General features: G+C 44.7%; 1 pseudogene; it reads right to left on the bottom strand.

Annotated features, from left to right (window-relative positions):
- Nucleotides 1–956: 956 nt before the first annotated feature.
- LOC143272441 (large ribosomal subunit protein eL6 pseudogene) lies at nucleotides 957–1920 on the bottom strand (annotated as a pseudogene).
- Nucleotides 1921–26326: the final 24406 nt, after the last annotated feature.

Raw genomic sequence — 26326 nt, 5'->3', positions numbered from 1 at the left:
GAACAGGAACTACAGAAACAAGCATAACCAACTGATTGCAAGAGATGGAACAGAGAATCTCTGACACTGAAGACACAATAGAGAAAATAAATTCGTCAAAGAAAACACTAAAGACAAAAAAGTCATAACACAAAACGTCCAAGAAATTTGGGACACCATGAAAAGACCAAACCTAAGAATAATAGGGATAGAAGAAGGAGAAGAATACCAACTCAAAGGCACAGAAAATATACTCAACAAAATCATAGAAGAAAACTTTCCTAACCTAAAGAAAGAAATACCTATGAAGATACAAGAAGCTTACAGAACACCGAATAGGCTGGATAAAAAAAAAAAAAGTCCCCTTGCCACATAATAATCAAAACACTAAACACACAGAACAAAGAAAAAATATTAAGAGCCACAAAGGAAAAAGACCAAGTAACATATAAAGGCAAACCCATCAGAATAACACCAGACTACTCAATAGAGACTATGAAAGCTAGAAGATCATGGACAAATTTTATGCAGACACTAAGAGACCACGGATGCCAACCCAGACTATTATACCCAGCAAAACTCTCAATCACCATAGGCAGAGTAAACAAAATATTTCAGGATAAAACCAGATTTAATCAATACCTGTCCACAAACCCAGCCCTACAGAAAGCACTAGAAGGGAAAATCCAACCCAAAGAAGCTAAACACATCCATGAAAAATCAAGCAATAGATAATCCCATACCAACATACAACAAAGAAGGACAACACAACACAACCACAAAAAATAACAGGAATTAACAATCACTTGTCATTAATATCCATCAATATCAATGGTCTCAACTCACCTAACTCACCTATAAAAAGACACAGGCTAACAGAACGGATAAGAAAACAGGACCCATCCATCTGCTGCATACAAGAAACACACCTTTTATTTTATTTTATTTTATTTATTTATTTTTTTAAACACAGGACGTTGTTTAATTAGGTTGTTAGCAATTTAGAAAACCAGTTTGTGAGGATATAACCCGTTCGTCAGAGAGAACTGAGATCGCAGGTAGCCCTGGAGCTGAGGAACAGCTTTGATCTTTGGCAAAATCTGCAAGTCCACAGCTTTCTGATCAGTCTTTCGCTGCTCTGTAATCTCGTATTTCTCCTTCTCGGTGTCGAAGATCTCACCCTCCTGGTGCCTGGGCTTGCGCAGCTGCTTCTTCTTGAAGTAAGCGTCAGTCAGGTGTTTGGGGATTTTAACCTTGCTGATGTCAACTTTTGTAGAGGTGGCGATGACAAATTTCTGGTGTGTTCTTTGCAGAGGAATTTCTGTTGAGGGCAAGAGGTCCAGTCACAAGTAGCAAGCCGCTGGCCAGCTGCTTCAGGAAAACCACTCTCTTGCCCCTGTGGCGCCCTGTGAGGATGATCAGGACGGTCCCAGGAGTGATGCTGGCCCGAAGCTTTCTCACATGCTGACTGAAGGGCTTTTTGCCATGGCTCAGCAGCTTCCGAGGCACATCTTCGGTAGGATAATACCTGGGCATTTTTCGAAGCTTCACCACCCGGGTCCTGCCGTTCTTGTCACCACCAACCGGTTTTGTGACAGTAGCAAGGACCTTCTCCTTTTTCTTCTTCTTTTCAACCTTGGTTTTGGCCGCTGAGTACTTTCTTTTGTACAAGGCCTTTCTGGAATACATAGCAGACCGGGAGTACCTGCCGATCCCTCGAACCAGGACAGGGTTCCGGCTGCAGTGGGGCTTCCCCTTCTTGGTCTTTTTAACCTTGGGGTCACCCTTTTTGGCGGCGGCGGCGGCGGCACCGGCACCAGCGGCAGGGGCATCACCGCCAGCCTTCTTGGCCGCAGCAGGTTTTTTCTCTTTTGTGTCAGGCTTTTTGCCCTTTTCACCCGCCATCTTGCAAGATGGGAAAGAGAACTAAGGTCCCGGCTTCCGGTCTATAAACGATGACGGGAGGAAGAAACACACCTTAACTTCAAAGACAGTCACTACCTCTGAGTAAAGGGCTGGGAAAAGGCTTTCCAAGCAAATGGACCTAAGAAACAAGCTGGTGTAGCTATCCTAATAGCTAATAAAATAGACTTCAAACTAAAATCAATCAAAAGAGATCAGAATGGACAGTGCATATTTATCACAGGAAAAATCCACCAAGATGAAGTCTTGATTCTAAACATTTATGCTCCAAATACAAAAGCACCCACAGTCATAAAAGAAACACTACTAAAGTTTAAAACGCACATCAAACCCCACACATTAGTAGTGGGAGATTTTAACACACCACTCTCACCAAAAGACAGATCTACCAGACTGAAACTTAACAAAGAAATAAAGGACCTAACAGATGTTATGACTCAAATGGACTTAATAGATATCTACAGAACATTCCATCCTAACAGAAAAGAATATACCTTCTTCTCAGCACCCCATGGAACTTTCTAAAAAATTGACCACATGCTTGGACACAAAACAAATCTCAACAGATACAAAAAATTGGAATAACCTCCTGTATCTTATCAGACCACCATGCCTTAAAGTTAGACCTCAACAACAACAAAAATTATAGAAAACCCACAAACTCATGGAAACTGAATAATGCCCAACTGAAACATCAATGGGTCAAGGAAGAAATAAAGAAAGAAATTAAAGATTTACTAGAATTCAAAGAAAATGAAAGTACAATATACCCAAACTTATGGGACACTATGAAAGCAGTGCTAAGAGGAAAATTCATAGCTCTAAATGCACACATAAAGAAGATGGAGCAATCCCATACCAATGAATTAACAGCACAACTGAAAGCTCTAGAACAAAAAGAAACAAACTCACCCAGGAGAAATAGATGCCAGAAAATAATCAAATTGAGGGCTGAAATCAACGAAATAGAAAACAAGAGAACAATACAAAAAAATCAATGAAACAAAGAGTTTGTTCTTTGAAAAAATCAACAAGATAGACAAACCTCTAGCCAAATTAACCAAAAGGCAAAGAGAGAGCACCCAAATTAACAAAATCAGAAATGAAAAGGGAGACATAACAACAGACAACAAGGAAATCCATAGAATCATCACATCATACTTCAAAAACCTGTACTCTACAAAAATGGAAAACCGGGAAGAAGTGGACAATTTTCTGGATAAATACCACATACCAAAATTAAATCAAGACCAGATAAAACAGTCATCAAAAGTCTCCCAAGCAAAAAAAGCCCAGGACCAGATGGTTTCAGTGCAGAATTCTACCAGACTTTCAAAGAAGAACTAATACCAATACTCTTCAATGTGTTCCACACAATAGAAACAGAAGGAACACTACCAAACTCTTTTTATGAGGCTACAATTACCCTGATACCCAAACCACACAAAGATGCAACAAAGAAAGAGAACTTCAGACCAATCTCCCTCATGAACATTGATGCAAAAATACTCAACAAAATATTGGCAAATCGAATCCAAGAATACATCAAAACAATTATTCATCATGACCAAGTAGGATTCATCCAAGGGATGCAAGGATGGTTCAACATACAAAAATCAGTCAATGTAATACACCATATAAACAAACTGAAAGAAAAAAAAACCACATGATCATCTCATTAGATGCTGAAAAAGCCTTTGACAAAATCCAACACCCCTTCATGATAAAGGTCTTAGAAAGATCAGGAATACAAGGAACATTTCTAAACATAATAAAAGCAATTTATAGCAAGCCAACAGCAAACATCAAATTAAACGGAGAGAAATTCAAAGCAATACCATTAAATTCTGGAACAAGACAAGGCTGTCCACTCTCCCCATATTTATTCAATGTAGTACTAGAAGTTCTAGCTAGAGCAATAAGACAACAAAAGGAGATCAAAGGGATACAAATTGGCAAGGAAGAAGTCAAACTTTCACTATTTGCAGATGATATGATAATATACATAAGTGACCCCAAAAACTCTACCAGGGAACTCCTACAGCTGAGAAACTCCTTCAGTAAAGTGGCAGGATACAAGATCAATTCAAAAAAATCAGTAGCCCTCCTATACACAAATGATAAAAAGGCTGAGAAAGAAGTCAGAGAAACATCACCCTTTACAATAGCCACAAATAATATAAAATACCTTGGGATCACACTAACAAAACAAGTGAAGGACCTTTTTGATAAGAACTTTACATCTCTAAAGAAAGAAATTGAGCCGGGCGGTGGTGGCGCACGCCTTTAATCCCAGCACTCGGGAGGCAGAGCCAGGAGGATCTCTGTGAGTTCGAGGCAAGCCTGGGCTACCAAGTGAGTTCCAGGAAAAGGCGCAAAGCTACACAGAGAAACCCTGTCTCGAAAAAAAACCAAAACAAAAAAAAAAAAACCAAAAAAAAAGAAAGAAAGAAATTGAAGAAGATATCAGAAAATGGAAGGATCTCCCATGCTCACGGATAGGTAGGATTAACATAGTAAAAATGGCAATCTTACCAAAAGCAATCTACAGATTCAATGCAATCCCCATCAAAATCCCAACACAATTCTTCACAGACTTGGAAAGAAAAATACTCAACTTCATATGGAAAAACAAAAGACCCAGGATAGCTAAAAGAATCCTATACGATAAAGCAACCTTTGGAGGCATCACCATCCCTGACCTCAAACTCTACTATAGAGCTATAGTAATAAAAACAGCTTGGTACTGGTATAAAAACCGACATACGGACCAATGGAATCGAATTGAAGACCCTGACACTAACCCATGCACATATGAACACCTGGTTTTTGACAAAGGAGCCAAAACTTTACAATGGAAAAAAGAAAGTATCTTCAACAAATGGTGCTGGCATAACTGGATGTCAATATGTAAAAGATTACAAATAGATCCATATCTGTCACCATGCACAAAACTCAAGTCCAAGTGGATCAAAGACCTGAACATAAATCCAGTTTCACTAAACTTAATAGAAAAGAAAGTAGGAAGCACTCTTGAATGCATTGGCACTGGAGACCATTTCCTAAATAAAACACCAACAGCACAGACCCTAAGCACAACAATTAATAAATGGGACCTCTCGAAATTGAGAAGCTTTTGCAGGGCAAAAGACACAGTCAATAAGACAAAAAGACAGCCAACAGAATGGGAAAAAAATCTTCACCAACCCCACATCTGACAGAGAATTGACCGCCACAGTATATAAAGAACTCAAGAAACTAGACATCAAAATACTGAACAGTCCAATTAGAAAATGGGCTAAAGAGCTAAACAGAGAATTCACAAAACAAGAATCACAAATGGCTGAAAGACATTTAAAGAAATGCTCAACATTCTTAATCATCAGAGAAATGCAAATCAAAATGACTCTGAGATACTACCTTACACATGTCAGAATGGCTACGTTCAAAAACACCAATGACAATCAATGTTGGAGAGGATGTGGAGCAAAGGGAACACTCCTCCACTGTTGGTGGGAATGTAAACTTGTACAACCACTGTGGAAATCAGTATGATGGTTTCTCAGAAAATTAGGAATCGAACTACCTCAAGACCCAGCCATCCCACTCTTGGCCATATACCCAAGGAATGCTGATTCATACCATAAAGATACATGCTCAGCTATGTTCACAGCAGCACTATTTGTAATAGCCAGAACCTGGAAACAACCTAGATGCCCGTCAACGGAAGAATGGATGGAAAAAATGTGGTACATATACACAATGGAGTACTACTCAGCAGAGAAAAACAATGAAAGCATGAAATTTGCAGGCAAATGGATGGAACTGGAAAAAATCATCCTGAGTGAGGTAACCCAAACCCAGAAAGACAGTCATGATATGTACTCACTCATAAGTGGATTCTAGATATAAAATAAAGAACAATCAGACCACAACCCATAGAACCATAGAGGCTATATATATAGCATGGAGGTCCCTAGGACGACTGTGGCTTATAATAAATTTCAGTTTTTCTCAATTATTGAAAAAAAATAGCCAAATGAATGGGAACACATGAACTATGAACCAAAGGCTGAGGGGCCCCCAACTGGATCAGGCCCTCTGAATAGGTGAGACAGTTGATTGGCTTGATCAGTTTGGGAGGCAACTAGGCAGTGGGACCGAGTCCTGTGCTCATTGCATGAGTTGGCTGTTTGAAACCTGGAGCTTATGCAGGGACGCTTGGCTCAGTTTGGTAGGAGGGGACTGGACCTGCCTGGACTGAGTCTACCAGGTTGATCGCAGTCCTCGGGGGAGGCTTTGCCCTGGAGGAGGTGGGAATGGGGTGTGTGCTGGGGTAAGGGAAGGGGGTGGGATGGGGGAGAACAGGGGAATCCGTGGCTGATATGTAGAACTGAATGGTATTGTAAAATAAATAAATAAATAAATAAAATCCAAAAAAAAATAAATAAAGTAATTCATAAGAAAAAAAAATTCAGTTTCTTTAAAATATCCAATGTCTCTGAAAATTAAAAATCTCTTTTAAAAAGCTCAAAATCTTTCATCTGTGGGCTCCTGTAAAAATCAAAATTAAATTAAATACCCTTTTCAAGAGGGAAGAAGTAGGGTACAGTTACTATCTGAACCAAACAAAACCAAAATCCAACATTATAAATAACTCAATGTTCATTTATCTGGGATTCATTCACTGTCTTCTGGGCTCTTCCAAGGGGCTTGGGTCACTTCTTGGGTCACTTCTTCAGCTCTGCCCTCTGCAGCACACACAGCTTGTCTTCTAGGCTCCACGGGGCTCCACTCTACTGCTGCTGCTGCTCTTGGTAGTTGTCCCATGGTACTGGCATCTCCAGAATGCTGGGGACTTCTCCTACAACTGGGCTTCACTTTTACTGATAAGTCTGTCATGGGTTCTCTTTATGGTGCCAAGCCTCAGCTTCTTTGCATGACCCCTTTAGTCCTGGGCCTTGAACTGCCACCAAGGCTGCACCTTCACCAGCAGCTTCTCCTGGCCTCTCAGAGTGCCAAGCCTCAGTTTCTCTCCATGACCTCTTCATGACTTCAAAACCAGTACCACCTGGGTGACTCTTACACTATCAAGTTTGGCTGCTTCTAGAACACAGCTTGTGTGTGCTGACCCTGAGCAAACACTTCTCAGAAGATCTCACCTCAATGATGCTGGTCTCTTCTCAATCACCACTGATTTCTTAGCTCCAGCTGACCATCATCAATTGTCCCAGTAATGCAAAGGTTTCACTTCAGTATTGCTGGTCTCTTATTAATTATGGCTGACTCTTCAGCTCCAGCAGACTAGAAGACAAAAATCTCAATTCAAAATAGCAAACAGCCCTGATAGATTCTTTAAATTTCCCTCTGAAACCTCAGGAGCCAGGCCTCCATATTCTGCACTGTTCTCAACATTCTGATCTTCCAAGCTCCCACAGAACATTCCACTATGCTCTCAACACTCAATGGCTTTCCTAGCCTAAAGTTCCAATCCTCCCCCAAACAGGTCTATCACAGCAATACCCCACTTCTGGTACCAGCTTGTCTTAGTTAGGGGTTCTATTGCTGCAGTGAAACACCATGACCAAAAAGCAAGTTGGGGAGGAAAGGGTTTATTTGGTTTACACTTCCAACATTGCTGTTCATCACCAAAGGAAGTCAGGACAGAAACTAAATGGGGCAGGAACCCGGAGGCAGGAGCTGGTGCAGAAGCAATGGAGGGGTGCTGCTTACTGGCTTGCTCTCCATGACTTACTCAACCTGCTTGTTTATAGAACTCAGGCCCACCAGCCCAGAGATGGAGCCACAGACAATGGGCTGCCCCCCTCATCAATCACTAATTGAGAAAATGCCTTACATTTGCCTTACATTTGGATCTTATGGAGGCCTCTTCTCTATTGACATTTCCTCCTTTCAGATAACGCCAGTTTGTGTGTCAAGTTGACATAAGACTAGCCAGCACAATTCCACAACCCCTTTACTTATGTATCATTCAAGACTCTAATGCCAGACCATGTGGACTATACTGCCCAGTTTGACTACCAACTTGAGGTGGACCCTGGACTCTTGAATCATGTTCACATCAGCTTTCCCTTGTTGTTGCTGTGTAGGGGCAGAAAGTTCCTTAGGCCTTTGTTTTCTTAAGTTTGGAAAGTTAGCTGGGTAGGGTCTTGCCCCAAGGACACCCCTCCCTTAACTCCAATATGGGTAAAGCCTCCCCTTTATATCCTTAACTCTTTTTTTTTTTTTTGAGACAATATTTCTCGGTGTAGTTTTGGTGCCTGTCCTGGATCTCACTCTGTAGACCATGCTGGCCTCGAACTCACAGAGATCCACTGGCCTCTGCCTCACAGTGCTGGGATTAAAGGCATGCACCACCACAGCCCGGCTCTCTTTAACTCTTTCAGCACCAGCATTGGCTCCAACATTAAGTTTCCTGGATTTTTTTTTCTCTCCAAACTGTACATTTTGTATTTCTTTTTACCCTGCTTACTCTTTTTCATTGTGACCTGCGGAAGACTGGTTAATAATAACCACGTGACAGAGTCAATATTAGTCCGTCTTGAAATCCCCTTCACCAAAGAAATGAGTCCATTACTTTTCAATTTAGCTTTAAGTAAATTCTTAGGAAAAGGGCAGGAAGAAGCCACATTTTTTGCCAAAATATCACAAGAATGGTCTCTAGCAAATTTGCTAATAACATTTCCCTCTGAAACCTCTTGAGCTTGGCCTCCATAGCCCATGGGGCTCTAAGTTTTACTGTCTTCCAATATCCTTCTAGGATGGTCCATTAAGCCCTGCTTACAGTTTTCAACCTCTTTTTCTAGTCCAAAGTTCCAGTCTTCCACATTCCTCCCCAAAACATCACGGTCAGGTCTGTCACAGCAATAGCCCGCTCCCTGGCACCAAATCCTGTCTTAGTTACTTTTCTATTACTGTGACAAAACATCATGACCAAGGCAACACATAAAAGAAGGAGTTTAATTACACTTACACTTTTCATGCTGATGGAACAAAGGTAGAGTGGCCCAAATAGTTGGGAGTTCACATCTTGATCCACAAGTAGAAGGAAGAGAGAGAACCCTGGAAATCGCCTGTGTGTTTTGAAATCTCAAAGCCTGCTCCCAGTGACACACCTCCTCTAACAAGGTCACAGCCTCTAATCCTTTCTAGATAGTTCCACCAACTGGGGACTAAGTATTCAAGCATATGAGCCTCTGGAAGCCATTCTCATTCAAGCTATCAGTTCTATATTAATGAAGAATATGTGGGGTGGAAAAGAATCCACAGAGGTTTACTACCCCATCAGACCCTCAGAGGAACCCAATTTCGGAGGGGCTCACATTGGCACATGGTGCATATGGAAGCTGTGGAAGACAGGGAGCTGCCTGAGAAAGGCAGCAAGTTACAAAAGTATTGATTAAGACGGTGTGGGGAATCTGAGAGATGAGAGAAATAATTCCATGCAGCCAGCCTCCGTCCAGGAAGACCCATGGCATCGATTCTCTCAAGTAAGGTCAGTAAATGAGAATGGATTAGATAAATCTGCAATGAGATAAAGACTGGCCAGCAGGTAAGTATCAACAAAGGAATAAGATGAAGTATTAGTCACACAGGGCAACATGAAGTTCAAGGTGGAAACCACTTGGAAGAGTTAAAAGCGGACTGAATATGTGGCTCAGTGGTGGAGTTGTTACCAAGCATGTGTGAAGCCCTGGGTTTCATTCTCTCTCTGTCTCTGTCTGTCTGTCTGTCTTGCTCTCTCTCTCTCTCTCTCTCTCTCTCTCTCTCTCTCTCTCTCTCTCTCTCTCTCACACACACACACACACACACACATGTATGCAAGTGTGCCCTCCACCACACCCCGATACCAATGAAGCAGATCAGACTGGAAGCCATTGCAGCAAGGGACTGTGAGAGGAGAGACTGATGAGATGCTCATTCTATCTACAGAGGAACTGACAGGGATAAAGGCACCCACAAGAAATGCTGAAGTCAGTCGGGCGGTGGTGGCGCACGCCTTTAATCCCAGCACTCGGGAGGCAGAGCCAGGTGGATCTCTGTGAGTTCGAGGCCAGCCTGGGCTACCAAGTGAGCTCCAGGAAAGCGCAAAGCTACACAGAGAAACCCTGTCTCGAAAAACCAAAAAAAAAAAAAAAAAAAAAAAAAAAAAAAAAAAAAAAAAAAAAAAAAAAAAAAAAAAGAAAAGAAAAGAAAAAAAAAAAGAAATGCTGAAGGTCTCTGTGAGGAGCGGAGGGTGGGGTTCCTGGGATCCACAGCAGCTGCGGCTGAAGAAAAGAGGCAGGTGATTAGGCACGCACCTGGCCAGCTGCAGTGCCACCCAGGGGAGATGTCTAGTGGTGAACCCAAAAAGGAGAGGCTCCTCTCCCTTGCCCTCTGGTCACTGGATTGCAGAGAGGGATGCAGTCCATTGAGGTCATCTTCCAGGGCAACCAGGGAGGTAAGAAAGAGGTGAGGCCAGTGAGGCAAGTAGAGAGGGCGGCTGAGAAGACGAAGGATTAGGAAAACATATGCAACAACAAACCTACCTCAAAACATAAATCAAAACCATAAAAGGACAGCACTGTGAGGAAAACGAACAACAGATCACAGAACACCAGAATCTTCATGAGGTGATCTAATCAGCACCAATTAAAAAAAAAAAAAAAAAAAGCAACCAGGTATCACTAACTAGATGGATTGAGGGTCTGATGGTTTGGGTTAATGTATAGGGAGTATGGGAGGTGGCAGCATTGTGATCACTCAGTGGATGAAACAATTCAAGGGGTTTATACTTCAAGGGAGAAAGAAGACAGATATCAATTAATATTAGAATTTTAAAAATGTTTGTGTTAACAATCTGCAGGTAACCAGAATTGAATGTATAACTTGTTGGGGGTTTTTGTTGTTGTTGTTGTCATTGTTTTATTTTGTTTTGTTTTCAAGGCAGGCTTTCTCTGTATATCCTTTGCTGTCCTGGAACTCACTCTGTAGACCAGGCTGGCCCAAACTCATAGATATCCATGTGCCTCAACCTCCTGGGTTAAGGTATGTGCCACCACAGTGTAACTTTTAGAGGGAGCAGAGAGTGAGGGGCTGGAGGAATGAAATCGTGTGGTGTGTGAGGGGACTGGGGAAGCATAACAAAAAGCAGTCAAGAGGAGATGTGGCTTAGGAAAAACACTTCTGAATGGGTTACATCCTGTCCTTAAAAGCTCCAAAGTTAGAGCAATGCACAAAACCCAGCACTACTTTATTGCCAAGCGATGCCTAGGACACAGTAAGAGAGCAATGGAAAAGAGACAACAGACAAGATTCAGGAAAAAAACAATAAATGACAAGACAAAAACAGAGCATAAACCTGGAAGGACAACTGAGAACGGGAGGTCTAGAAAGGACAAATGGACAGTCTTAGTTTTTATAAAAAGCACATTCCACCAAGAAGGGACCACTTTCATTAGCCCCCAAAGACAGCTCGGAAACATGTAGATGTAAGTCTAGCAGAAACACGGGATGCTTAATAGCTGGTCCCTCTCAGAAAGGGAGAGTTACAGAGAAGCAAGCAGTCACGAAGGACTGGAGAGCATTGGTACTGTGGCCGCCGCTGGCGCTATGTGTTCACCGCTATCTGCAGGTGAACCTGTGGTGTCTGTGAGGGTAGACACCATTGTGGCTCGGAGGTGGGATGGGGTGGGGTGGTGGTGGCACGTGGCAGCCCAGGTGGTCATTTGGCTAACCTGAGTCTCCCAAGATAGATAACTCGCACAGTCCTGGAAGGGAGCCCTCGTCTAAGATCGATCGGCTGTCGGTGTGTGGACCTATCTTTCCACTCCATTTGCCCAACTCCCCTCAGCTGTCCACAGTGGGGGTTACTGTTGCTGAAACTGAGAGTGAGTTCTTCATTCTGTGTTTTCTGGTTCCCACCATTTCATATAAATTTTAGGATGAGCCTTGTTAATTTATGCAAGAAGCCAGCTGGAGACTTCGACAGGGATTACAGCGAATCTGATCAACTTGAGTATTTATCTTAACACTATTAAGTCTTCTCTCTGTGAACATGGGATGTCTTTCTATTTATTTTAATCTTTAATTTCTGTCAGTGATATTTTACAGTTTTCAGTTACAAGCCTCAGACTTCTTTTGTAAAATATTTCCTTAAATACCTTACTTTTTGATACTATTATAAATGGATTTAAAATTTTCATTTATGACTGCTTCCTGTGACTGTTTAGAAATATAATAGATTTCTTTGGAGGGAAAGAGAGGGGGTCTCAATGCTGTAGCTCAGGCTGGCTTCAAACTCACTATGCCCTTGAGTGTCTTCTGCTTTTGCCCCTGAAATGCTGAGATTGGAAGTGCGTCCCACCACCCCGAGCTCAGGGAATGCGATAGATTTTAAAATGTACTTACAAGTCCCCTTCAATTTCACCAAACTTATCAGCTTTATTTTGTAATTCATTTATCTGTCATCTATTTGTTTATGTGTAAAAGTGTTTTGCCTGCATGTATTTATGCCATGTGAGTGCCTGGTGTCCTCAGAGGCAGAAGAGGACATCGGATCCCCTGGACCTACATTTACACATGTTTGTGCGCCGCCATGGGGGTGCTGGGAACTAAACTCAGCTCCTCTGAAAGAGCAGTCAGTGCTCTTAACCTCTGAGCCACCTGTCCAGCTCCACCTCTTCTGATTTGTTTTGTTTTGGTTTTGAGAAAGGTCTCGCGGCATAGCCCTGGCTGGCCTGAAACCTACAACGTAGACCAGGGTGGCCTCAAACTCACAAAGATCTGCTTGCCTCTGCCTCCCCAGTGCTGGGATTAAAGGAGTGTGCCCCCACGCCCTCATTTCTTTTAAAACCTTTTTTCCCTGCTGAATTCAAGATTTTCTGTCTGGGTGACCTTGACACCAGCAAACTAGACACTGACTCCCCAGTGCTGGGATTAAAGGTGTGTTCCCCCATGTCCACCTGGCTAGACGATATCTTTGGAAGCCCAGGTTTTTTGATTGGGGTGGGGGTGAGGGAGACCAGCTTCCTGGCTGTTCTACAGAGCTCGAGCTTTGGTAGTCGTAGTTAGGAATCCACTGTCTAATCCACAGCCCTGAAGATCGTGCTGGTGTATCATATCATTAGGCCTAAGTGTCCCTCCCAATGGCAGTGCTGGTGGCAATGTCGTAAACAGAAGGACTTTGGCCAGGTAAACAAGAGGATTGTTATTGACTTAAAGAGACCTAAAGGTGGGCTTCTGAGCCATCCCTTAATCCGTCCCAAAGATCAACCACCCTTAGATCAACCTCCCTTAATCTGTCCCAAAGATCAGCCACCCTTAGATCAGCCTCCCTTAATCTGTCCCAAAGATCAACCACCCTTAGATCAGCCTCCCTTAATCTGTCCCAAAGATCAATCACCTGGATCAAGGGCATCCAGTTCCTGGTGAATCCAGCCTGTATCTGCCTGTACCACTCTGCTGTCCTATAAAGTCCGCTTGCTTTTCCATCATTGCCCTCTTTTCCCTGCCTTGGCTGTATGATCCCCAATATGATCGGTTTTTTGTTTTTTTTTTTAACCAGGGAGTGGTTCAGTTTGGTGGTTTCACTGTGCCTCACTTACACCTATAACTGTTGAAGTTTGGGGCAGCACGTTGTGTCTTTTGATCCAATTAGAGTTGCTTTCTCTAGGGTGGGCATGGTGAGAGGGTGCCACTTCTCTTCATGGGTGTGGATGCCCATGCAGCTGCTCAGGCACTACGGGTAGAGATCCTAATAGTCTATATTTTATGCTTGAGGTTGGTAATTTGAAGATTTTTTTTTTCCTTTTTGGCCGTGACATTGATTTTTTTTATTTCTTTTTAATCTAAAAATTTAGCTATTATTTTAATTATAATTATTTACAGGATATAGTGAGGTGGGTATTTCCATTCTTGGATGTGATAGACAATGACCAAGTCAGTATAACTGGCATTTCTGTCTTTTCTGCCTTCCTTTTGATTTCCCAAGTATTTACTGTTAAAGTGAGTAGCTCTTGGGGTTTCTCTCAGCTACTTTACCTAAAGTGTTGGGAGCCCTGGCTGCTCTGACCTGGACTGGTGACAGACACCTTTAATCCCCGCTCTCAGGAGCCAGCTCTCAGCTCTCAGGGAAGACACCATCTCAAAAACAAGGAGGAGGAGGCTTAGTCTGGCTCACAGTTGGAGGGGCCAGTCCAGGGAAATCCTCATGGTAGAAGCTTGAGGCAGCTGGTCACACCGTCAGGAAGGGATGCTGCTAACTATCATGTTCAGCTCACTTCTCCCCCCCCCACTCCCGAGACAGGGTTTCCCTGTGTAGCTTTGCGCCTTTCCTGGAACTCACTTGGTAGCCCAGGCTGGCCTCAAACTCACAGAGAGCCGCCTGGCTCTGCCTCCTGAGTGCTGGGATTAAAGGCGTGCGCCGCCACCACCGCCCTGGCCATGCTCACTTCTTTTTTATGCAATCCAAGACTGGACCTCAGGGAATTGTCCTGCCCTCCTTTAGGGTGTGTCTTTCCACCTCAATTAAATCAAGATATCCCTCACAGGTGCACCCAGAGGTTAACCTGAATTAAATAATCTCCCTCCATCTGCCCGGAGTCCTGTTTCCCATTGACTCCAGATCCCCCTCAGGTTGGCAGTCAACATTAACTCTTACATTAGGTAATCTTTGTCTATCCGAAAATTAGGAAAATGTGTTCTACTTTATTTTACTTTTTATCTAAACATAACTTTGGATCTGCAGAAAGTTGCAAAACATTCTAAAGAATTCACATATTCCTTCCTTTAATTTTATTATCACATGTAACCAGAATATAATTATCAAAATAAGAAATAAGTTATGTTTTTCTTTTAGAATCCTTATTATTTTGTCATTTAAATTAGGTCTGTGATCATTGCAAATTCACATGTAGTCTGACGTCTGGATTGTGTATTTCTTTCTAATATGTGAACCCTTGAACTCCAGCCCATTAGCTGAAAAGCATTTCGTGTCCACACTGAGCCATCGATGCCTCTGCTGCACAAGGTGATGGGTCTATGTACGGATCCTGTGTTTTATTTCATTAGTTGTTTGTTCTACATAAACACCATGCTGACATACTCATGTATCTTTAGGAAGATTTGAGTTCTGGCACTGTAAATCCCCCAACTTCATTCCTCTGTAAGATTGTCTTGGCTGTTTCTGGCTGAGTGCTATGATATGTATCAGAAATTTCTTTGGCGAAATCAGCAGCTCATTAATCAACATAATGAATGTGTAAGATGTTTGAAACTGAAGAAAGAAATGAAACTTCAAGTGGAAAGGTCACGATAAGAGTGTAGCAGAACAACCCCTGCAAGAGAAAAAAAGTCATAATTACAATCTGGCGACAGGTCAAAATATCAACAGAAGAAGAAGACCCTGCTATCTCCCTAACAGAAAAAGAACTATTTATAAGGAGACAGATTCCGATAAAAATCACAGTTCTCAGCAGCAAAATGGAGGAAATAGGTAAATTAAACAATAAGATTCAACCAAGTAAACAAGAAACTATGGGCAAAGACTTTGCATCTGGAATTCAAAACCCAGACAGGCTGTCGGTCAAAAAACACAAAACCTTTCAAACTTCACCAAAGAATTAAAAAGCAGAATGTAAATGATAGAATTCAATGAGTTGCATGTTATAGAAGTTGTAGAAAAAATTATAAGGAAATGAATTTTGAAAGAAATTATGTAGGTCAGATGTGATGGGGCAGTCATGTGAGAGAGCTATTGCCAATTCTAATTAAGCACAGATTTAAAAAAAATAGACATCAAGATCAAGTCAAAATTCCAAACATCCACCCAGGATGTTAGGAGCAACTCAGAGGACAACAAAGGATGCTAAGAATCTTGTTTCCTCGGAGGGGAAGAGAGATGTTAGTTGCTAATTTGAGATAAGCAAATATGAACAGAGTCAAATTATTTATTGAAAGATAAACACTGACAGTATTGAGAAGAATGTGTTTGGTAACAGTATCCTCAGACAAAATACAGCTCAGGGCCAGAGCCCTGAAGAATTTAGGGAGGTGTCTCTGTGAAGGCTGCAGTATGAGGTGTCCCTGATGAATGCTGATTGAAGAGACTATTTTTGGAGGCCTGGAAGAAGGAAGAAAGGGTGGGGAATGGCAAAGTCCCCAGGGGCATATGGACAGTGGCATTCAATGCTATTTCTGGTCTGAAAGCACAGGATAGGAGAGATGATGGCAGAGACCGGAGGAGCTGCCCAGAGAAGGCAGGGATCAGACAGAGGCTGCTGACAAGGCCTGGAGTGTCTAGTGTAAGATTTGATTGAGACAGGTGTGAGCTTGTTCTATGAGTTTTTTGCAAGGAAGCTGTATGGAGCTGTGCCAAGGAGTGTCGAAACCAGAGCAATGGCACCTAGTTCAAGTTCTACACCCCTCACTGTTAATGTGGCCTTAGGGACGGTTAAAAAAGCAGCGACATGGTTGGCACAAATTCTGATAGGGTCCAAATCAGGCTGATCACAACAGGGTCCTGATGGAATGTCTCTCCAGATATTTATTTCACGATTAGAACGAATACAGAATGTGACTGCTGTTGACCACTTGGGACAATTGGTGGTACAGTGTGCATGTTTTCCTGTCTTTAGGACTGCTGTATGACCTTATGGAATTTGCACTGACATTCCTATCTTCTTAATTGATTTATCTGCGTCCCACTGTGGGCTTCGTAGGGCAGAGTGAGGGTTAATGGAATCAATCCCGAGAGCTGCTCAGAACAGGGCCTGCTTCTGTATTTGAAGAGACAGTGTGTATGGACAAGCAAGCACACTTAAACTTCTGGATTCTATACCCAAGTTCTTGTACACTCTAGACCTCATCTGGCTCCACTTGCTCCTGGACAGACACTGGCATCTGTCTCGTCCTCCAAAGACCGAGAAGGTTTGTGGCCTTTGAATATGTGAGTCTCTCTTTGTGCAGTTCTATACATCAAAGATGGCAGAGCTCCAATGAAGATATCATATATATATGTATATATATCTGTGTGTATGCATATATTATATATAACTGTACATTTATATATATGAACAAATACATATGTGGCTAGATAGATAGATATAAACACACATACATACATAGAAACATAAATAGATAGATAATATATATATGGAGACAAAATCTCTCTATAAAGCCACAGCTGTCCAGAAACTCACTATGTAGACCAGGCTGGCCTTAAATTCAGAGATCTATTTGAATATGTCTCCCCAGTGCAGGGATTAGAGGTGTGAAACAAAATGCCCAAGAGTGCACACTGATCCTAAATTACCTGAAACTCAGTTTTAAAAATTTTTTTTACATTAACCTAAAATTCAAATTGTACAAAGACACATCTCAAATCTGGGGCATACATTCTGCTGGAAGTTTATATAAGGAAACATAAGAAGGAAGATTTTGGCCTTAGCGTGCTTGGATTTGCCTTGCAAGTCCATTCATTCACAGGCACATGGATCAACTTTTATGGAATTCTGGTGTATGCTCAAGACAAACTGAGACGTCCAGCCACATGAACTGAACAGTTACAGATTCACGGTTCTCCCATTCATGGGCAGGCACTCTTAGATTAGTAGGAACACAGCCAGTAAGTCATTCATTTTTCTTTTGTTTTTGTTTATTATTTGTTTGCTTTGTTCTTTTTTTATAGACACAGTTTCTCTGTGTAGCCCTGGATGCCCTGAAATTCAATCTATAGACAGGCTGTTCTCCAACCTACAGAAATACACAGACCTATGCCACATAGAACCTGAAATTAGAGACATGAGACACTAACACACTGCAGTCACTCTAATGAATGAACATAACACACACACACACACACACACACACATACACACACACACACACACACACACACACACACACACACACACACACACACACTTCAGTCTTGCCTAATTAAAGCAAAAAAGATGTGTTTCAATACCTGCAAAGCAGCTGGGCCTTAATATACTAAGAGTTACTAGGACCTGCAATGCCCTATCCCCACCCACAGGTTCTAGACATGACTCTTGCTTCCTCTACAGCTTTTTCCCTCACCTCATCTCCTTTCGGTCCTGTCTTCTGCTTCCTGCTCTCCTAACTCTCTGCCTGTCCTTCCCACAGACAGATTGGAACCTCTCAGAGTCATCATGAGGGGTGGCCTGAATGGAAAGCACTTGGAAACTCTCCAGTTGGAGGCAGGCTCCTCAACAGAGATTGCCGAAGGTGCATCCCTGGAGCAGGTGGAGCAGGAAGACATCTATGATGGAAGGCAGTTCTGGGAGGAAGGAAACAGGCCCCTGGAAGACCAGATTTTTAGGTCTTCCTGGCTTCTGCCTATGGCTTCAGCATCAGCCAGCCTGAACCCAGAAGGACCTTGTGGCCCATCAGGAGAGCTTCTCATGTCTGCTGGGTCAGCAAGGACAGCTTGCCAAGGGCCTTCCCAGTCCCCATGATTTCCACGTGAGTGCCCATGGGTGATTGATCCTGTTTGTGACACCCTCTTTTTAGGCACAACCATTGGACAGGAAATTTCATCTGCCTTTTTCACCAACTTGACAGAGAGCACCCAGCTACTATGGCAGTCAACAAATTTCCTTGTTGCCTGAGATCCTCATCCACTGATTCTCAGGTTCTGAGTTGCTGAAACTGGACATTTTCAGCCACTGTCCTCAAGCTGGAGGAGAAGCTCTAGACAACTCAGCCTGGGCTGCAACAATGGTCCCACTGGTGGGCCCTCCACCAGGACGGGATACCCTACCACCTCTCAGCCCAGAAATCCAGCCTCTGCCCCCTTCCCCAACCCAAGAAGTAGAACCCCAACACAACCCATCCCACCACTGCATGCCACAAGCCAGGACCCACTGCTGGAGAAGCCAAGTCTACCATGTAAGATCCCCCTACCCCTGTACACCCAATTCCCACTGGAGCAGCATTGACAGCAGCAGCAGCAGCGGTAGAAGCAGCCCAATAATGCTGCCGCCCCTGGCACCGGCGCCACCGCTGCCCTTGCATTCTCTTTGAATGCTGATCTCTTAGTCAAAGACCCAGAAATACCCCAGGCCACATCAAGCCTCACAGCCAGTGTCCAGAGTCGACTGGCCCTAAGATTCTCAAAGTAATAACATCATTCTCCAATTGGCAATGCCGACCTCAGTATCCATGCAGCCCCCTCATTCAAAGGAACCATTGAATTTATCTACACTGGCAAAACCGGAAGACAGTCTGAAGACCATTATGAGGGCTCTAGCAGACAAGAGTCCTTCCTTGGCCACAGATTCAAGCCCATAGTACATCTTCATTGGCCTGCTGGGCACTACACTGGGTGTTAGGAAACAGACCCCAGTCGGGAGCCTTCCTCCTGGGTGAGCTTGTCAGCTGGAGTCACAACCAAAGAAGGAAAAGAACAAGGGCACTCACTGCCTTTACTTCAAGACTTTCCCAGAACTGTGGACATTGGTGGAGTAGGTCTTGGTTTCCAGTGTGGCAGTGTGGTGCCCCTGACACAGGAGGACTCTTGCAGAGACTTTCATTGCAATAATGTACACCCCTCTTGACTGGAGGCCAGGACTGTCATTGCAGTCCACAGTCACTCTTGGAACTAACACCCCCTCCTTTCAGCCCCAGGATTTTACTCTCCAATAAACTACCGGTCTCTTACCTACATTGTGTGTCTGGTCGGATTTCTTTCAATAGTGGATAGGAGTAGAGGGAGGTTGGACTGGGGAAACTCCTGGGGTACTCCAGTTCAACATGAGATGTTTACATGGCTGTTTTTTCTGGTTTTTTTCTTTTCATCTTTTTCTTTCTTATTTTTTTCAAGACAGTGTTTCTCTGTGTTTATCAGTCCTGTCCTGGATCTCCCATGAAGTCCAGTCTGTCCTCCAACTCAGAGATCTGCCTGATTCTGCCTCTGGAGTCCTGGGATTAAAGGCTTGCAAAACCACAGCCAGGAATTGTTTGGTTGTTTTGAGACAATGTCTCTCCACATTGATAGCCCTGGCTCTCCCACACTCACATTGTAGATCAGGCTGGCCTTGAACTCAGAGATCCCTCTGCCTCAGTTTCCTGAGTGAAGAGATTAAAGGCATGAGATTTCATATTAATGGGTGATTAAAGGCGTGAGATTTCATATTTTTGCATATCCTTTCTAAATTACCTCAAATTCTGGTTCTGCAAATTTTACATTAACCCCAAACTCAGAACTCCACACACCTCTGATCTTGGCCATGCCTTCTGCTGGAATCCTGTAGAAGGACACTGAAGAAGAAGCTCTTGCTCTTTGCCTGCAAGGCCTTTCCTCCTCTGCCATTCCAAACTACTCTTTGGGGATTCTGTTGTGTAGTTTTACGCCTTTCCTGGAACTCGATCTGTAGACCAGGCTGGCCTCGAACTCACAGAGATCCACCTGCCTCTGCCTACCCAGTGCTGGGATTAAAGGCGTGGGCCACTACCGCCCTCTTTTGGGATTCTGCTATTTACCATAGACAAGGAGAGACATCCAGCCTCCTGGACTGAACAGCGAATACATTCTTGGATCTTACAAGCATAGGCAATCATCCTTGGATTAGCTGGACCACAGTCAGTAAGTTATTCTAAAGAATGTCTGTATGAATGCATGTCCATGAGAGAGAGACAGGGAGAGAGAAAAGAAGACAGAGAGAGAGAGAGAAAGAGAGAGAGGGGGGGGAGAGAGAGAGAGAGAGAGAGAGAGAGAGAGAGAGAGAGAGAGAGAGAGAGAGAATTCATTGGCCTAGTGATCCATGATTAAATCAGCTTTAAAAATCAGTGCCTCTCTGGAATCCCTCCCTGTACCACTTTCACCAACTTGGGTTGGGAACTTTTTGTTTGTTTGTTTGTTTGTTTTTCGAGACAGGGATTCTCTGCGTAGTTTTGCGCCTTTTCTGGAGCTCACTTGGTAGCCCAGGCTGGCCTCGAACTCACAGCGATCCACCTGGCTCTGCCTCCTGAGTGCTGGGATTAAAGGGAGTGCTGGGATTAAAGGCGTGCACCACCACCGCCCTGCCTGGGTTGGGAACTTTTAACTTACTTTTCCTGGTTTAGCCTTGACTAAAAGTACTAGTGCCTTCCTTCTGGGATATGCAGAGGAGCCAATCACCTCTGGTCTAACCACCCTCCACAGAATGGTTGAGTCTTGGAATCCATGCCCCTCCCACCAGGTCCTCTGAGGGTATAAAATGGCATCCATCAGACCTGGGAAGCCAGACAGCCCTAGACACAGCCTCTAGAGCAAAAGAGGAAGGAAGAATAGCAGTTTTCTTCACAGCATCTGAGCCCCCAGTGAGAGAAAACCTCAGCTGAATGATGTCAGGAGAACCAACCCAGGAAGACCAGATGGCAAAGGACTACAGCCTGTTTAGAGGTCCAGGTAAGGTCTTTCTCCTCGGTCTGGGGTGGGGGTGGGTAGCTCCTTTTGGTTAGAGGGTTGATGGCTTTAGAAGTGTATTCCTAACAGACCTTCTGGCTAGTGTTCCTCAATGATGGGAGCTTAGAGCAACCTCCAGTTGGGCCAAAGAAGTGACCACCTCCCCACCAAAAGTGGACTGTTTTAGCTTGTCTCACCCACAGATGGTGCCCAGGCAGGTTTCTTTTGACTGACACAGAGGGATCCCGTTGAGGAGCAGAATGTCGAGGATTTGGTTGTTTTTGTTGTTAATTTGTGATCTCAGGCTTGAACCCAGGGCTTCACACGTGCCAGACAACCACTCTTTCCTTCATTTCTGTCCCCAGGCCCCCAACCTTTCTATTTATTTTTTTTTAACTTTCCGTTCTGAATTAGGGGTCACAGAGTTGTCCAGATTGGCCCTGGAACTTGCCCTACAGTATTGATGTAACCAACCGTCTTATTAAATAAGAAACACAGAAACAATGTAAAAGAGAAAGCCAAGAGGTCAGAGCTCAGAGCTAAAATCTCACCCTTCCGCCTGCGGTGTCCCAGGTTCCCGAAAGAGGGCTATATCCTGTTTGCATGTCTTTTTTATAGTATTATTGTTCTGCCTTCTCATTGGTTGTAAACCCAAACATGTGACTGCCTCGTCACTGTCTGAATGTACAGCCCCCTAAGTCTTGAAGGCAAATGTCTCCAATGCTGGCTGTATCCCTGAACACACAGAGATCTATGGGATTAAAGGCGTGTGCCACCATCACACTCTGTCTATGGCTCTAATAGCTCTGACCCCCAGGCAACTTTATTTATTAACATACAATCAAAATCACATTTCAGTACAATTAGAATATCACCACACTACAGTTCAGTTTGATAATGAGTTTGGGGTCCTTGGGGCTCACCATTGGCAGCTTCTGGGCTCCGTTTAGTCAGCCAACCAGAGGTGTCCTCTGGCTGCTCCACAGCCATGCCCTGAGAAACTCCTAGTGACGGGCACCTGCAATCCCTATCCCCACCCCACAGGTTCTAGACATGACTCTTGCCTCCTCCACAGCTTTTCCCCTCCCCTCATCTCCTTTCGGTCCTGTCTTCTGCTTCCTGGTCTCCTAACTCCATGCCTGCCCTTCCCACAGACAGATTGGAGCCTCTCAGAGCCATCATGAGGGGTGGCCTGAATGGAAAGCACTTGGAGACTCACCAGTCGGAGGCAGGCTCCTCAATAGAGATCACCGGAGGTGCATCCCTGGAGCAGGTGGAGCAGGAAGACATCTATGATGGAAGGCAGTTCTGGGAGGAAGGAGACAGGACACTGGGTGCTGCAGACCCCTGGGTCAGCTTGGCTTCTGCCTATGGCTTCAGCATGAGCCAGCCTGAGCCCAGCAGGAGCTCGTGGCCCATCAGCAGAGCCCCCCATGTCTGCCGGGTCAGCATGGACAGCTTGCCACAAGCCTTCCCAGGCCACATGATTTCCTCGTGGGTGCCTGAGGCTGATGGCTCCTGCATGTGGCACCCTGTGACCGTGCCCAGCCTTTGGACAGGAGATTCCATCTGCCTTTTAAATGAAGACGACAGAGATTACCCAGCTGCCATGGGAGTTGAGGGATTTTCCTGTTGCCTGAGATCCTCATGCCCTCATTTCTCAGGATCTCCTGCTCTGGCCCTGGGCATTTTCAGGCACTGTCCTCAAGCTGGAGTAGAAGGCCCAGCAGACCCAACCAGGGCCTCAGTGAGGGACCCACTGGTGGGTCCTCCACCGTGGGGGGGTACCCCATCACCTCTCAGCACTGAACACCAGCCTATACCCCCTTCCCTCAGCCAAGAAGTGAATCCCCAACCCAACCCCTGCAACCACTGCATTCCACAAGCCAGTGTCTTCTGCTGCCGCCACCATGTCTCCCATTTCAGACCCAGCCCTAGCCACTGGAGCAGCAGCAGCAGCAGCAGCAGCAGCAGCAGCAGCAGCAGCAGCAGCTACATTAGTAGAAGCAGCTTCATCACATGTAGAAGCATTGAGAGCAGCAGCAGCATTGACAGCAGCAGCATTGACAGCAGCAGCATTGACCACAGCAGCAGCAGCATTGACAGCAGCAGCATTGACAGCAGCAGCATTGACAGCAGCAGCAGCAGCATCATCATTGACGACAGCAGCAGCAGCAGCAGCATTGACGACAGCAGCAGCAGCAGCATCGACGACAGCAGCAGCAGCAGCATCGACGACAGCAGCAGCAGCAGCATCGACGACAGCAGCAGCAGCAGCAGCATCGACGACAGCAGCAGCAGCAGCAGCAGCGACGACAGCAGCAGCAGCAGCGACGACAGCAGCAGCAGCAGCATCGACGACAACAGCAGCAGCAGCAGCAGCAGCAGCAGCATTGACGGAATCAGCAGCAGCCACAACCACCGCTTCTGCCGCCCCTGTTGCAGACGCGTCCTCTTTGCATGTTGATCTCTTAGTCAAAGACACAGAAATACTCCTAGCCAAACCAAGTTTCTTCATCCAGTGTCCAGGGTCTACTGTCCCAAGGATTCTCCAAAGTAATACCCTCACTCACCGATTGGCTACGCCGACCTCAGTCTCCATGCAGCCTCCTCATCCAAAAAAAAAACCATTGCATTTATCTCCACTGGCAAACACGGAAAACTTGGTCTGAAGACCATTATGAGGGCTCTAGCAGAGAAGAGTCCTTCCTTGGACACGGATTCAAGCCCATAGTACATCTTCATTGGCCTGCTGGGGACTACACTGGGTGTTAGGAACCAGACCCCAGTCGGGAGCCTTCCTCCTGGGTGAGCTTGTCAGCTGGAGTCACAACCAAAGAAGGAAAAGAGCAAGGGCACTGCCTTTACTTCAAGACTTTCCCAGAATGTGGACATTGGTGGAGTAGGTCTTGGTTTCCAGTGTGGCAGTGTGGTGCCCCCGCCACAGGAGGACTCTTCCAGAGACTTTCATTGCAATAATGTACACCCCTCTTAACTGGAGGCCAGCACTGTCATTGCAGTCCACAGTCACTCTTGGAACAAACACCCCCTTTCAGCCCCAGGATTTTACTCTCCAATAAACTACCGGTCTCTTACCTACATTGTGTGTCTGGTCGGAATTCTTTCAATAGTGGATAGGAGTGGAGGGAGGTTGGACCAGGAAACTCCTGGGGTACTCCAGTTCAACATGAGATGTTTGCATGGCTGTTTTTTCTGGTTTTATTTTTTTTTTTTTGGCTTTTTTCATCTTTTTCTTTCTTTCTTACTTTTTTCAAGACAGTGTTTCTCTGTGTTTTTCAGTCCTGTCCTGGATCTCCCATGCAGTCCAGTCTGTCCTCCAACTCAGAGATCTGCCTGATTCTGCCTCTGGAGTCCTGGGATTAAAGGCTTGCAAAACCATAGCTAGGAATTGTTTGGTTGTTTTCAGACAATGTCTCTCCACATGGATAGCCCTGGCTCTCCCACACTCACATTGTAGATCAGGCTGGCCTTGAACTCAGAGATCCCTCTGCCTCAGTTTCCCGAGTGAAGAGATTAAAGGTGTGAGATTTCATATTAATGGGTGATTAAAGGCATGAGATTTCATATTTTTGGATATCCTTTCTAAATTACCTCAAATTCTGGTTCTTCAAATTATACATTAACCCCAAACTCAGAACTGCACACACCTCTGATCTTGGCCATGCCTTCTGCTGGAAAGCTTAGAAGGAAACTGAAGAAGAAGCTCTTGCTCTTTGCCTGCAAGGCCTTTCCTCCTCTGCCATTCCAAACTACTCTTTTGGGTTTCTCTGTGTAGTTTTATGCCTTTCCTGGAACTCGATCTGTAGACCAGGCTGGCCTCGAACTCACAGAGATCCACCTGCCTCTGCCTACCGAGTGCTGGGATTAAAGGCGTGGGCCACTACCGCCCTCTTTTGGGATTCTGCTGTTTACCATAGACAAGAAGAGACATCCAGCCTCCTGGACTGAACAGCGAATACATTCTTGGATCTTACAAGCATAGGCAATCATCCTTGGATTAGCTGGACCACAGTCAATAAGTTATTCTAATGAATGTCTGTATGAATGCATGTCCGTGAGAGAGAGACAGGGAGAAAGAAAAGAAGACAGAGAGAGAGAGAGAGAAAGAGAGAGAGAGAGAGGGAGAGAGAGAGAGAGAGAGAGAGAGAGAGAGAGAGAGAGAGAGAGAGAGAGAGAGAGAGAGAGAGAATTCATTGGCCTAGTGATCCATGATTAAATCAGCTTTAAAAATCAGTGCCTCTCTGGAATCCCTCCCTGGACCACTTTCACCAACTTGGGTTGGGAACTATTTGTTTGTTTGTTTGTTTGTTTTTCGAGACAGGGTTTCTCTGCGTAGTTTTGCGCCTTTCCTGGAGCTCACTTGGTAGCCCAGGCTGGCCTCGAACTCACAGCGATCCACCTGGCTCTGCCTCCCGAGTGCTGGGATTAAAGGTGTGCACCACCACCGCCCGGCCTGGGTTGGGAACTTTTAACTTACTTTTCCTGGTTTAGCCTTGACTAAAAGTACCAGTGCTTTCCTTCTGGGATATGCAGAGGAGCCAATCACCTCTGGTCTAACCACCCTCCACAGAATGGTTGAGTCTTGGAATCCATGCCCCTCCCACCAGGTCCTCTGAGGGTATAAAATGGCATCCATCAGACCTGGGAAGCCAGACAGCCCTAGACACAGCCTCTAGAGCAAAAGAGGAAGGAAGAATAGCAGTTTTCTTCACAGCATCTGAGCCCCCGGTGAGAGAAAACCTCAGCTGAATGATGTCAGGAGAACCAACCCAGGAAGACCAGATGGCAAAGGACTACAGCCTGTTTAGAGGTCCAGGTAAGGTCTTTCTCCTCGGTCTGGGGTGGGGGTGGGTAGCTCCTTTTGGTTAGAGGGTTGATGGCTTTAGAAGTGTATTCCTAACAGACCTTCTGGCTAGTGTTCCTCAATGATGGGAGCTTAGAGCAACCTCCAGTTGGGCCAAAGAAGTGACCACCTCCCCACCAAAAGTGGACTGT

This window comes from Peromyscus maniculatus, chromosome 3 (assembly GCF_049852395.1).
Source record: "Peromyscus maniculatus bairdii isolate BWxNUB_F1_BW_parent chromosome 3, HU_Pman_BW_mat_3.1, whole genome shotgun sequence".
In the NCBI taxonomy this organism is placed as follows: Eukaryota; Metazoa; Chordata; class Mammalia; order Rodentia; family Cricetidae; genus Peromyscus; species Peromyscus maniculatus.
This window is presented reverse-complemented; position numbering and strand designations above follow the sequence as displayed.